The sequence below is a fragment of the Balaenoptera borealis genome (assembly GCF_965194805.1).
Source record: "Balaenoptera borealis genome assembly, chromosome: 2".
In the NCBI taxonomy this organism is placed as follows: domain Eukaryota; kingdom Metazoa; phylum Chordata; class Mammalia; order Artiodactyla; family Balaenopteridae; genus Balaenoptera; species Balaenoptera borealis.
Genome location: NC_138867.1, coordinates 30,058,913 through 30,072,780, shown reverse-complemented (window position 1 = coordinate 30,072,780; position 13,868 = coordinate 30,058,913). Strand labels below are relative to the sequence as shown.

Here is a 13,868-nt window from a genome sequence, read left to right as displayed (position 1 = left end):
AGTGGTGTGTGTGTGTGTTGTGTGTAGATGTGTTTAAACACACCCATCACACACTTTTGGCCCCAGGAGGCAAAGACAGCTTGCTCAGCTGTGATGACTCAGGGCTTTATGGACGTTCTTTCCATTCTCGTTAAGTATTCCACGCTGAAAGCCCAACGTATTCTCTCGTCAACAGAGGAGTTCTTTGTTTAATTTAACTGAGGAGGGAGAGTCCAAGCCCCTCTGAAAAAAAGGCTTCCCTTGCTGAGAAATCATGCGAGGAACAGTGCCAGTGTCAACTCTGCCAGCAGCACCCAGCACGGCGGCCGCATCTCCCCCGGGGACGGCAGCTGCTGAAGCGCACAGAAAGGGGCAGGAGGATCATGGTCCATGAGGCCACTTCCTCCCCACTCCACCCTCAGGAAACATTTAGTCACGAGTCAGCCCCTCTCGTCAGCTGCTCTGGAGCCCCAAACCTTAGCCCTTTGGTGCTTTCTCCCAGCGGGGCCAGCGCGCCCTGAGACATTGAGGACTGTCCTTCCTCAGCCGGTTCAGCGCCCTGCTGCGAAGCCTGCCCTGCAGTGACTCCCGTGGCGCCCACGTTGACGTGCAGAAGACAGACAGATGTCAGTGCAGGTCTGCTACGGAGATCGGTTGGTACAACATCTGCAGTTATGAAGCATCCCTAACCAAGGGACAGGGCTGACCTCGGACGTGAACAGCGAGGGCCAGAAGCTTTTTTCTCGTTAGCTCTATCAGGCTTCAGATCTCCCTTGGCCTCATTTCTCCTAGGAATATGCAGGAGATGTGCCAGATTGAGAGAATCAAGGACACTTTTAATCTGCACACCTTCTACTTCTGGGGAACAGCTTCAATCAAAAGTGGGCGATTAGTGTTGGGGAGAAGGGAAGCAAAAGCTCACTGATCAGAGCTTCAGGCCTGAGAAGCAAAAGCTCAAAGGACAGTCCCCAGGGACTGAGTAGTGGTTTGTCCTGCTCATGTTTCTGGCTCCAGGAGTGACATGAGTCTGGTAAGAGTGCGGGTCGTGGCCTTCCAAGGGGAGAGGTCAGTGTCAAAACGCGATGGCTCCGTCTCACACACCTTCCACTAGCACCATATTGGCATGGATTCTCTGGGATCTTTCTCTGGGTTTCAAGGGACTTCTTTAGGATTCCGTTTTTTGTTGACCATGTCTGTGTCCACATTAGCCTGGGGTCAAGGTGAAGCCTCAGCAGTTGAACTAGGCAAGTTTGCATTTCCACAGGCTGACCGACCTTTGGTCAGTGGCTATTTTCCTATTCCTGTTGCATCCTGTTTCTATTTTCTCATCTGTAAACTGTGGATAATGCACATTTCATACTGAGGTGGGGTAGGGTGGGGTCAGTGGGAGCTACAGGCTCGCAGTTCCTAAGCTGCAATTCCAAATTCCAGAGACTGCTGAAAACCAAAAGTCTCTCAGTGAATATTCAGTAAACTTTTTTTGTGGCAAAATGTTACCTGAATTGATATGAGGCTGTATGATTTTCATTTATCCTAGTTAGTGAGACTAGTTGTGCGTTTTGTTGCAGACGTGCCAATGTGTTTGATTTCGGGGTACCACCCTAGACCCTGCTAGGGATGTTCAGTAATACAGAGAAAATGATCCAAATTGTTTTTTAATAAAATTGTGGCAAAATACACAAAACATTAAATCTAACATCTTAACAGTTTTTAAGCATGCGGTTCAGTAATGTTATGTACATCATATGATTGTGCAACCAATTTCTAGAACTCTTTTCATCTTGCAAAACTGAAACTCTATCCCCATTAAACAACGGCTCCCTATTTCCTCTACCCCCAGCCCCTGTCAACCACCCTTCTACTTTCCGGATTACTTTTATAATTGCAAAAATCCTGAGTTCCAACACACATCTGGCCCCGAAAGTTTTGGATAAGGGATTGTGGACCTTAATTAAGGACGGGGAATGTCACCACCTGTGAGACAGTCATGCTGGAGAACCCAGTTCCTCTGATCTTACAGGGGTCTTCTTATTACATCAGTCTGCTTCCCACATTGGGCGCCCATTTGTAAAAAACTGCAAAGCATGGAGAACAAGTGCCACCAGATTGTGACTAGTAGCCAAGAGAGTGTGGGTACTGGAATGCAGTACTTAATGCACTCTCCCTTTTCTCCCCCTTGTCATTCCCTTAATCTGACTCTTTCTGGGGAAGTCGAGGGGCATGCATTGGCAGTTGGTGGTGGCATCAGCTTTTTAGCTCCATGCCATGGAACAGGATACAGTATGCTTTCACAGTGAGAAAGCATTCAAACCTGCACGGAGACTGAACTTGTGGGGAAGATGCTGACCGCCCATTGAGACCTCGCTGGAGGACTTTAAAGCTGGATTTCTCCATTTTGCAGAACTCTCCAGGCATGTCAGGAAAAGTGGTACCACTTACTTTGTTATTCCCCAGCAGAGCTCAGCACAGGGACCTGTTCTGAGTCATGTTCTCTCTAGTTGGAATGAGTTCAGAAATTGTTCACATGTCTCTGATCATGTGGGAGTGAAGGGCTCCTCAAGGTTATCATTGGAAAACCCATCAGTAGCTGAGCATCGTTATTGGAATGTCTTCTCTGCACCACCCATTTCGTGAACTTCCGGGGGTGGGTGGGTAATGGAGAAGTGCTTCTCTGCAGGGGGCTTATGCTTTCTTTCCCTGTTGATAATCTCCAGGGACAAAAGTGGGTGCTTGAAAAATTGGAAGCCCATGGACACGAAAATTCAGAACATGGGTAACTCCTGACAAATATGGAAAAACCTTAGTACCAGATCTTCCACTTTGGGGTTATCTAAAATATGCAAAGAGTGATACGCTTTCAAAGCAGATTACATTAATTTGGGTGTCTTTATGATCATCATTACTGTTTTAAAAAAGCTGTAAGAAATCCTCTATTCCCCAAAAAACAACACTAAATACAGAACTTTTCGTGTTATATAGCCCCAGAAAAATCAAACAAATGATCAGATTCCAAACATCAACATGGAACATTCCCAGTCCACAGTGACCAGGGTGCCCCTGAGCGCCAGAGGCCTGGGGTCAGCTCCAGAACAGGTTTCCTGTCCTCAGTGGCATTGCTACCCCATCACTGCCGCTGTGTGGCCTGCGCTGGACACCAGCTGGCCTCTCAGCCACTGGAAGCTAAGGTTCACTTTCCTGACGAGGCCATTAGTCTGCGGGGACCTTAAGAAGAAGAAAACAGGTGTAGGGTGGGGCATGGAGGGACCAAGACCAGGAATTAGTCTAGAGTCTAGACCACAGGTCAAATTTGGCCTGAAAGCTAAGAATAGATTTTACATTTTTAAATGGTTACATTTAAAATGGTTGCATGAGTACTCATGTAATATCCTTGAATTTGCCCCTTGATCTTCAAAGCCTAAAGCATTTATTTACTGGCTCTTTCATAAAAAAATTTGCTGGCTCCTCGTCGAGGCCGTTAGTTCTCAAAGAGTGGTTCCTGGGTCAGCAGCGTCACCTTGGAGCTTGTTGGAAATTCACATCCTCAGGCCTCACCCCAGATTTACTGAATCAGAAACTCTGAGGGTCGGGCCCAGCATCTGTGTTCTAACTGGCCCTCTGGACGGTTCTGCTGCAGGCTAAAGTTCTAAGAACCACTGATGGAGACGGCTAGTGCTGTCCTTCATGAGTTCACTGATTTACTCCTTAAAAAAAGAGGACCTGGGGCAAATTATTTAACCTCGGTGTGCCTGGGTTTCTTTATCAGGAAGTGTTTTTGTAAGGATTAAAAGAGCTAAGCATGTTCAACATATTAAAGTAAATGCTCAATGCATAGTAGTGGTTCTTTCACATTTATTGTTACTAAAAAATTTTTATTAGATCTGAGGTCAGCTGAAAATCAAGAGAACTTACCAGAGACCTGAGATTTTATTAGAACTCATCAAGGTACCTTGCAGCAAGGTATGCCCTGGAGGAATTCGGATACTGGTCTAGAAATCGGGTGCTGAGGGCCGCAGACCCCATCAGGGTGGCCCACGGGTCCTCCTCCAGCCAGGCTCTGGGATGTGTCTCCAGCCCTGACCGGACACCCCAACCGCTCTTTCTTCCAAGGAAGTGCCCTTCCAGCCCTCTTCCCCCGCTGTGGCACCAGCACCCTTCCTGTCAGGCCTCTGGGGGGGGGTTCATTCTTTGGAGCAGGGTCCCACTTCCTCACCCGCCTTGGACGTAAGCACGCATACTTTGTCGTCATGAATCACTATCAGGAAATTGGGCTCATAAAAATCACTCTAGGGATAGGTGGTTGTAGGGAATTTTCAAAGCTCTATGTGTTTTAGCACGGTGAATTGAATATGTGCTACACGTTAGCTGCTGTCGTTGTAATTTTTAAAGTTTGTGATTGCTATTCAAAAACATGGTGACTAAGTGTCAAGCTGGTTAAAGTCAAGAGAAGCGGAAAGTTCTCTTGGTCAGCTGAGGTTCCTGGCTCATGCTGCTGCTCCCTCGGGGGCTGAGGGCCTCCGTCCTTGGCTGTGTTTCCTGAGGGCTGGCTTTGCAAGGCTGTGTCCCCCCCTCTGACCCGGGAGCACTTGGAGCATCTCAGGCAGCACCTGGGGGCGGGTCCCTTTTTGCCTGTGGAGGCAGCTTTCCTCCAGGGTGGCAGAGTGATGACTACTTCACTCGAGAGACAGGGGTGCTGATCTCCGGTTACCAGGAGGAGAGGCAGGGAACACATCCCTTGGTTACAGAGTGGAGGAGAGAAAGGAGGAAACTGGGGCCTCTCTACCATCTTTGATGACTTGACCCCTGCTCAGGGGCTGTGTCCCTCCCTGACTGCTCAAGCCATCTTTGGAGGAATCTTGACGCTAAGAGCTGAGTGTGTGTGTGTGTGTGTGTGTGTGTGTGTGTATGTGTGTTGATGGTGGTGGGAGAGTCTGGGTTTTGACATCACATGGATGTGGGTGTGAAATCTTGGCTCTGAGCCGCTCTGTCATCTCGGGCAAATTTCTGAAGCTCTCTGAGCCTCATTGTCTTCATCTGTAAAATGCACGTGGTCCTCGCTTGGCTCAGTGTCTGCATGAGTTGGAGAGGATGAAGGGCTCAGTGAGTGCTGGCCTCTGTTACGGGGGCTGGTAGCAGCTGTGTCTCACTGACGCATCTCCTTGACGACGTGTGGAAAGATGGTTTATGAAATGGCATTGACGATGATTCTCAGGAAACTCCAGCTAACACGGGTTCTTTTGGCCAACCACAAAGCCAGCTGGGCTTGCACAAAGCATGGCCCTGTAGGCATGCATTTGGAATGTAAGGACCCAGGGTGCCATAGCCACTTTCACTGGCTGAGTCTAATTCATCCAAAGCCGGTGGTCAGTTCTCCTCAGAGTAGCTAGTGATGAGTGTTTTAAGTACCTCCTAGGGACCAGGAGCCATACTAACCACTTGAGGGTATCTCTTACTTAAGACTCATAGCTGTCTTATGAGTAGGCACTCTTATCATCCCCATTTCACAGACAAGAAAACTGAGGCTTGGAGAGGTTAAGTGACTTACCCAAGTTCACGTTGTTAAAGGTGTCAAGGGTCTGTGTGACTAAAGAACTTCTTCTGGCCCACCATGCTCCAGGATTCTTTTCTATGATTAGGTTGCTTGAAAAAAATTTCATGTGACAGTTTTAATCAAATAGAATATAAAATTTCCCAATAAAAAGAAATAATAGGGACTTCCCTAGTGGCACAGTGGTTAAGAATCTGCCTGCCAATGCAGGAGGCACAGGTTCGAGCCCTGGTCCAGGAAGATCCCACATGCCGCAGAGCAACTAAGCCTGTGTGCCACAACTACTGAGCCTGCACTCTAGGGCCCACGAGCCACAACTACTGAGCCCGCATGCCGCAACTACTGAAGCCCGCGCACCTAGAGCCTGTGTTCCACAACAAGAGAAGCCACCACAACGAGAAGCCCACGCACCGCAACGAAGAGTAGCCCCCACTCGCCACAAGTAGAGAAAGCCCGTGCGCAGCAATGAAGACCCAATGCAGCCAAAAAATAAATAAATATATTAAAAAAAGAAATAATAAATATAAATTATTTTCCACTAGGAAAACATAGAATAATAAAATGAGGAAAATAAAAATTACTCATAATCACACAACCAAAAATAACCAATATTTGTGGATATTTTACTTATTTTTGATATGTCATGACATATATGACATGACAATATAATTTAATTTAATATTGGATTAAAATATAATATGCTATAATAGATAACGAAACACACAATTGGGATGTGCAAAATCTTTTCATGTAGGTTATACAGGAAAATTATTCCAAAGCAATTTTAAGGATTGATTAAAACTCCTCTGTTGGATAAATCAAATTTTATTTAACCATTTTCTAATTTGGACATTTAGATTTTTTTCCAAATTTTGTTATAATAAAATTCTGTATGATTATTATTCTTGTGTTGTAAATTTTGCCACCATTTAAAAATACTCCTTAGATTAGATTCCTATAGATGAATTACTGGACGTATTTTCAAGTATTCTCAAAAAGGCAATGTATATTCCTAAAGCAACATATAAGTATCTACTTATATTCTTACCTGCATTGAGTAATGTATCTTTAATCTTCTCTAATTTTATGTGCAAAATATGTTATCTCATGAGTGCTCTAGTTATCGTTTCTTTGAATATAAGTATGCACATTTGTAATCTAAGCTTTTGAGTCATTTAAAATTCTTCCTTAAGAATCATCTCTCCATATTCGTTTGTCATTTTTCCATTGGATCATTAGCATTTTTCTTAATAATTCACAAGAGAGCTTCATATATAAATATACAATACCTTTGTCATTTGTGAAAAATACTTTTTCTGCTTTTTAAATTTTTAATATTTTTTGATACCTAGATATTTTAGAATTTTGCTTAGATATTTTTCTTTGTAATTTCTTCCATTCCTTTTACGCTTACAAAATTCTTTCCCATCTTAGTATCAGATACGTATTCACCTATTCTTTTTCTGGTACCTTCTTCATGGCTTATAATTGGATTTTGAATGAGAAGAGAGATGATGGGTATATGGCACATTCATTGCTGCTTCTGGCTCCTGGTGTCTGGCCAGACATTACTAATCTATCACAGCATCCTATCCTGCTCAGCCTGGATGCAGCCCTAGAATATTTCTCAGGGCAGCTGCAGCTCTAGCCATAAGCAGCCAGTCAGAGTTGGACCATGAGATTATACCTTTTCGCCATCTCTACTGAAGAACAAATTCTCTGATGTTGACAATGGATGAATAGTTTTAAAATCCTAGGTATCCTATAAATCTTGTATATTTGTGGAATAATGTATAGTCTTGCTCATAATAACACACAGTCTAATAATGTTCAATCTTAACATTTCTTGGTCAGGGTCACAAGCCATCTGCAGATTTCTGGCATCTTTCTGCTGGACAGCCTCTGCTAGGACAGAGCATCTTATTCCTATCACTCGTGCTGCCTTTCCAACTGGCCTCAATTCTGGATCTGTCAGTGTGGTCCTCAAGAAGGTGTTTGCTCCTTTCTGCTTTCTCTGATGTCTTAGGACTTGATCTCTCATCTTAGTGGACACCGCTGGCCCCTCTTTTGGAGCTGGATACCATGCATGACCTGCCCTCTCCTGGCTGTCTTGCCTCATTATCACTCATACCTTTTCAAGGCATTAGCTAAGGGCCATATCTGAGTACATCTGAATGAAGCTTGGGATTGGATGAAAAGGCAGCAGGAGCTTCTGTATGTATGCCTGTTGTCTTCAGTACTCGCTGTACTGTAGAGGAAAAAAAAGAAAACCAGCAGAGGGGAAACTGGTGTTTGTTAATTCATAATAACAATGATTAAAAATAAATTGCCATTGATTGTATGCATGACATTGAGTTAAATCCTGTACAAATATCATATATTTAATTATCACAATAACATTCTGAGGCCATTTTAAATATCCCTATTTATAGATGAGAAAACCAAGGCAGGTCAGAGATCTTCCAATTAGTAAGTGAAGCTGGGATCTGTATCCAGGTCAGTCTGACTCCTAAGCTATTAACCATTGCTGAAGGGCATCAGGAAAATAATTAGATTATCCTAAATGAGCAAAGTTAGAGGATTATGTAGAGTTGCCTTTCATGGCCACAGTTAGGAATGTGTTAAAATATATCAGTTAGGTTAATGATATCATACCAGTGTGGAAAACACTATATGAAGTAGGGGCTCCCAATGAAACAATCTCTGCTGTGTAATTAGGTGGAAGAGGGACCGTTCTGTTTTTGACACTTGCTTCCTGTAGATCAGTGGTGGGAACCAGTCTTTGGAAGACTGCTGATTGATTTTAGTATATTTTCCTCTTATTAAAAAATAACAAAATTACAGATTTTTTTAAAAAAAATTATTTGTACTGTTTTTTTTTTTAGTTTATTTATTATTTATTTATTATTTTATTTTTGGCTGTGTTGGGTCTTCGTTTCTGTGTGAGGGCTTTCTCTAGTTGTGGCAGGCGGGGGCCACTCTTCATCACGATGCGCGGGCCTCTCACTATCGCGGCCTCTCTTATTGCGGAGCACAGGCTCCAGACGCGCAGGCTCAGTAGTTGTGGCTCACGGGCCTAGTTGCTCCGCGGCATGTGGGATCTTACCAGACCAGGGCTCGAACCCGTGTCCCCTGCATTGGCAGGCAGATTCTCAGCCACTGCGCCACCGGGAAGCCCAAAATTACAGATTTTTATCCATTCCCTTAGAGATTAAGATAATGAATCAAAATTCTATGTGAAAAATAAAGATAGGCGTTTAAACTATATTTTAACCATATATAGGGATAAGTACAAGAGCAGGAGGAGACATAGGGTAGGAAAGATTCTGTGATCCTTCCCACCTTTCACTTTTCTGTCCATCTACCCTTCCAAAAAGGATTAACTCTTAACACACACACACACACACACACACACACGCACATGCACACACACACACACACACACACACACACACACCACACACACACCCCATCGGACTTTGATAGCATAATGATGCCATCTTGTGGCCTTGTGCAATTTTGATACTTAAAGAATGTCACAGATATGCTGTTTTTGCAACTATTGGCATAAACTGTGTATAATCCCATTTCACACAGAAAGATTTACATTGATCCTATGCTAGAAGGGTCTCACTTCTAACCCTGGGTGGGTGGTGAAGGACATTGTTAAGAGCATCAGGGTGGGAGAAAGGAGTCTTCTATTCTGTGACCTTGCTTGTAGTTCCAGAATTGAACTTTTGCCCATAGACACACCCTTAACTATTATGTATTTAGAAAAGTTGGGTATGTAATAAGTACTTGTTGAAAAGCTACATATACTCTGTACCAGTGGTTCAAAATACACACACATACAGTTTCCAACCCTCTTGCTCTACCACCTGAAACTGGGTGTTCTGGGTCTCACCACTGCTAGTATCTCTTCCTTTCATTTGGAAGGAAACTTTGGGAGACTCTGCCATGTGCTAGTAACAGGGTGTGCTTGACCTGCCAGTTGCCAAAATCCCAAATGTTCATTTGGGCGATGCTTCTGATTCTTCAGAATACTTTAGAGCATGATCCCACTGGATAACATATCTACCTATGCACTTCATGAGCTGGAAATTACTATCCCGTTAAGCTCTTTTTCTGATTGTGTAAGTTATGTCTACATAGTATAACGTTTGGAAACTTCATGCAAGTATAAAGAATATAAAATATCGGTGTACTCGTATCACATGGAGCTAATATTAACATTTCATATTTCATGTGCATCAGTTTTCCTATGCATACGTACATATATACATGTATGGATACACGTATGTATGTCCATGTGTATATGCATACACACACACACACGACATATATATACGTGATGCATGTTACTTTGTAATGAGATACTTTATAAACTGAGAAGTTAAATGACCTGTCCAGCTGAACCTGATGTTCCTGGTTAGTCGTCTGATTCTAGAAATTCTTTCTCTCCCATTGGCCTTCCCTCTGTTACACATAAGCTCTCCACAAGGCTGGGTGGCCTTTCCCAGCCTGGGGTGAAAACCGGTTTTGTGGAAGAGCCTGCGCTAGCCCGAGGCCTGAATCCCTGCTGGCAGGGACGCTGTCCTTCCCTCACTATGGAGAAGCGAGGCTTCAAGAGCAAATGGCCCCAGCAGAGGGGGTCCAGGGACGGGCTGATTGCACAGGCCACATACTGAGAGGATGTGAGGGCCACCAGGCAGAGGGCTTGTGAGTCTAGGGGTCACAACTCTGTGGAGGGAAAGGGGCACCGTTGGGAGGCAGGGGGCACTGAAAACTCGTTCTGTCTGCCTCACAGTCTGTGGCAGATCCGCCTCCAACCAGGGACCTGGAGGGAGCGTCCCACCCACCGCAGACAGCGCCCAGCGGGCAGGAGACTGGCTCCTTCCTAGGCCTTCCTCGTAGGGTCCTTTCTTAGGCGGTGCTTTGGCTCTACTCCTCCCCTCTCCCTTTCTTCTCCTTTAGCCTGTGGAGTTTTCAGCTGAAATGTATTATTTCAGTAAACATCGCAAGTAGAATAACTTCCTCCAGCCTTAAGGAATCTGGGCGGCAGACAAAGAATGGGGCCTCCTTCTGGGAGAGGAGGGTGGTCTCAGGCTGCCCGGGATCAGGGGGGAGACAGGATGTCCAAGACTCATTGAACTGCCACCTGAGCATTTCATGGACACGCCAGGACTCTGAGTCAATTTTTGTTAAATTCATTTTTTTTTCTTTAGAAAATATGAGGAATTTCAGTCTGTGTTTTTGATCAATCTGCACATGTGTATTGAGTGCCTGCATTCTAGATGCTGGGGGTGGATTGTGAACAGGCAGTGTGTCCTCAAGGAGCCCACGGTCTCATAGGAAGACTGATAAAGAAAGAGATAAATAATACAAATAAACAAAAAACAAATGCAAACCAATAAAAACGAGAAATGGAATTAGCAACATAGGGCAGTAGAGGACAAAGGGAATGCTAGAATGCTCTGCAGCTCTCGTGGGCTGAGAATGGAATGGTAGGAGACATCCACTCACAATCCGGGGGCAAGATGAGCAGAGGCCTTGAGCACAGACAGCTGAGCTTATTTTAGGAATTGAAAGAAGGCTTGTGTGACCAGAGACATGATAAAGGGAATGAGCTTGGAGAGAGAGCCAGGAGCCCCCTTGAATAAGCCCTGAGCTATCCCTCATGTATCTATAATAATCGAAGGCCTTGGAAAGTTTGGAAAATGGAAATGCCCAAGAAACTGAGACCTCAGAACACAATCCGTAAAGCTAACGTTTGAATAATTCTCTCATCAAAGTAGAACCGCTCAGAGTCAGAAAACTGCTGTTTCTCTAGAGAGGCAGCTGCAAAGCTGTGAGATGCCTCTAAAGAGAAAGAAAAGAGGCACGAACCTGAATGACCTGCTCTTGGGTCACTGCGAGTTTATTCAGAAATGCAGGGACACATACATGGATGTATCATCCCAGGCCAGACCTCCAGGCTGGACCTGACCTTGACCCAGACTTCCAAGACCAGGGCAGCCCTGATTCATGGTGCCCCAGCGGGTGAGGTGGAAACACCCCTTGAAGGGAGGGAGAGGAGAGAGGACTCTTTGTGGGAGCCTCTGTCCATGGGGTGATGAACTGCCTTGATTAGATCTGGAGCTTCCTCTGGAGCCACAGGGAGAAGACAGCAGCTGGCAGAGAGCCAAGTCAAGGACGTGCTGCCTTGACAGGCAGATTGCTGGACCTGGCCTTCCAAAAGGGTGGATTCATGTGGCTTCAAAGAGCGAAGGCACTTCATAAAGTGCAGAACACCAAAGAAGCGTAAGGGATAATTTTTAGGAAGGTACTGAAGACAGATTCATGATTTCTAGGTGGTCACCTGACCAGAGACTTGGAGCCCAGCCACTGAATTTCTTTAGGAGCCCATATCTGCAGCCCTTCGCCCTTCGCCCAGGCCTCCTCAAATAAACCTCCAATGTGAGAGAAATTAGTATACTCACCGAGCAGAGCGGGCTTCAAGACAGCCCTCTGGACCTGCCCCTTTTGACCAGATTGCTGCCTCAAGCCCCTTGTTTATAGACTTTCTGGTGACCACTGTACACTGAGTCTGTTTGATGGTCATTGCTTAGGCCATGTAGTGGAAGGTGACCTAGAACAGGACACAGAAGACCTGGGTTCTTGGCCTGAACCTGGCGCTAATGAGCTGTGTGGTCTGGGGCAAGTGACTCAGCCTCTCTGGGCCTCCGTTTTTTTTCTTCAGCTATAAATTAAAGAGTTAGGGATGTATTTTCTAAGATAGCAGTGGTGGTTGAACTTGAACGTGCATCAGAATCCCCTGGAGGGCTTGTTGAAACACAGATCTCTGGGTGTCCTCCTTGAGTTTCTGGTTCAGTAGGTCTTGAATGGAGCCCAAGAATGTGAATATCTAACAAGTTCCTAGGGGATGCCAATGCTGCTGGTCCTGGGAGTCTACTTTGAGATGGAATGTTCCTAAGGTATCTTCAAGCTGAGTTATAGCTGTGATTGTAAACTCCACAAAGTGAGGGTTTTCTCACTGACCCATCTGGCAAGGCCTTTCACAGCTACACGTCCTGTGCCTATTTCCTTGGGGGTCTCTACATGGGGCCCAGCTCCTGATTCTGTCTTTTGATTGATGCAATCTACTTTCAGATGCTTCATCTCAGCCCTCTTTTCCTCCCTCCTCTGATTTGTCAAGTTTAGACATACAGAGCTTTAAATATTTCAGAGAGTTCTGAGCTCTCGGATGGCAACAGTTTGATATTATAAAGGGGGAGAGTTCTGAGTAATGAAAAAATCTCACTCTCTAGGGCTGGATGAGATGATAAGGCAAGGAAGGAAGGGCTGGCTCTTGTGCTAAATACCTTCCTTTAATGTTTGGCCTTATATTATCAGGTAAAGAGAAACTATGTCTAGAGAGCCAGGCAACCTGGGAGGATTCAGTGCGAGGAAATCGGGATTGGAATTTAAAGCAGAATGTTAAAGCTAGTGGGGCTTAAAGATCATCCAACTCAGGGGTTTTTAAAAACTAGTGTTTCTGCAGAACCACATGAGGGGCTGTTTCAGCGTTGCTGATTGTCCGCTTTTCAAAGACCACCAGCTTGCTGAGCAAGCAAAGCCAGGTTGATTAGACGTGCTGGGGTAAAGGAGAGCTCGGTGGTATCGCATAAGGGGCAGGGCATTGATGGGATCTGGGGGTCTGAGGTGGGTGATTTCAAGGCAGGTCTTGTAAGGGAGGAAGTGGTTGGGATTCCGAAGAGTTTATGACCTAATAGCTTGGTATTGGTGGGCTCAGCAAGGCGAGTGTCTTAAAATGGATTTTGATAAGCAAGCTGTTAGTCATGATTCATAGCCTTACCCTCCAGGAAAAGAAACGTCCAGAACACATAGCTAGCGTATCCCCCCCTGGGTCTCAGAATTGTTTAAGATAGGAAAGGGAAAGTATGTCTGTTTCCAGTGTTGTTTAGCATAAAGAAATAAAGGGGATTATGTGGGCTTCAGTTCTTAGGACCCAGGGGAGTGGCTGCTGTATGAGTCCCTGCCCCTCCCCTGCCTTCTCAGTCAACTAGACCACCTGCACAGTTGTCCGTGTTCTATTTTGGTTCCCTACATCAGATTTCAGTGAAAGAAAGAGCTTTATGTTTTGAAAGGCGTTCAGAAACCAGATCTACATAAAAATCTCAATTTAGAAAAGAGAACACAGAAGTCCAGAGGGGTGATACAGCTTGCCCACAGTCACACCGTTGGTTTATAGCACAGAAGAGGAACAGCCTCACCTTGTACCGCGGCCCTGGGGCAGTCAGGACAGTGATGCTGGGCTCAGCCTCAGGTCACTCCCCAAATCTCA

General features: G+C 45.2%; 1 protein-coding gene across 5 annotated transcripts in view; it reads left to right on the top strand.

The window, feature by feature from the left end:
- ADAMTS12 (ADAM metallopeptidase with thrombospondin type 1 motif 12) overlaps positions 1 to 13,868 on the top strand; it is a 369,738-nt gene that overhangs the window by 150,380 nt on the left and 205,490 nt on the right. The window lies entirely within an intron of this gene.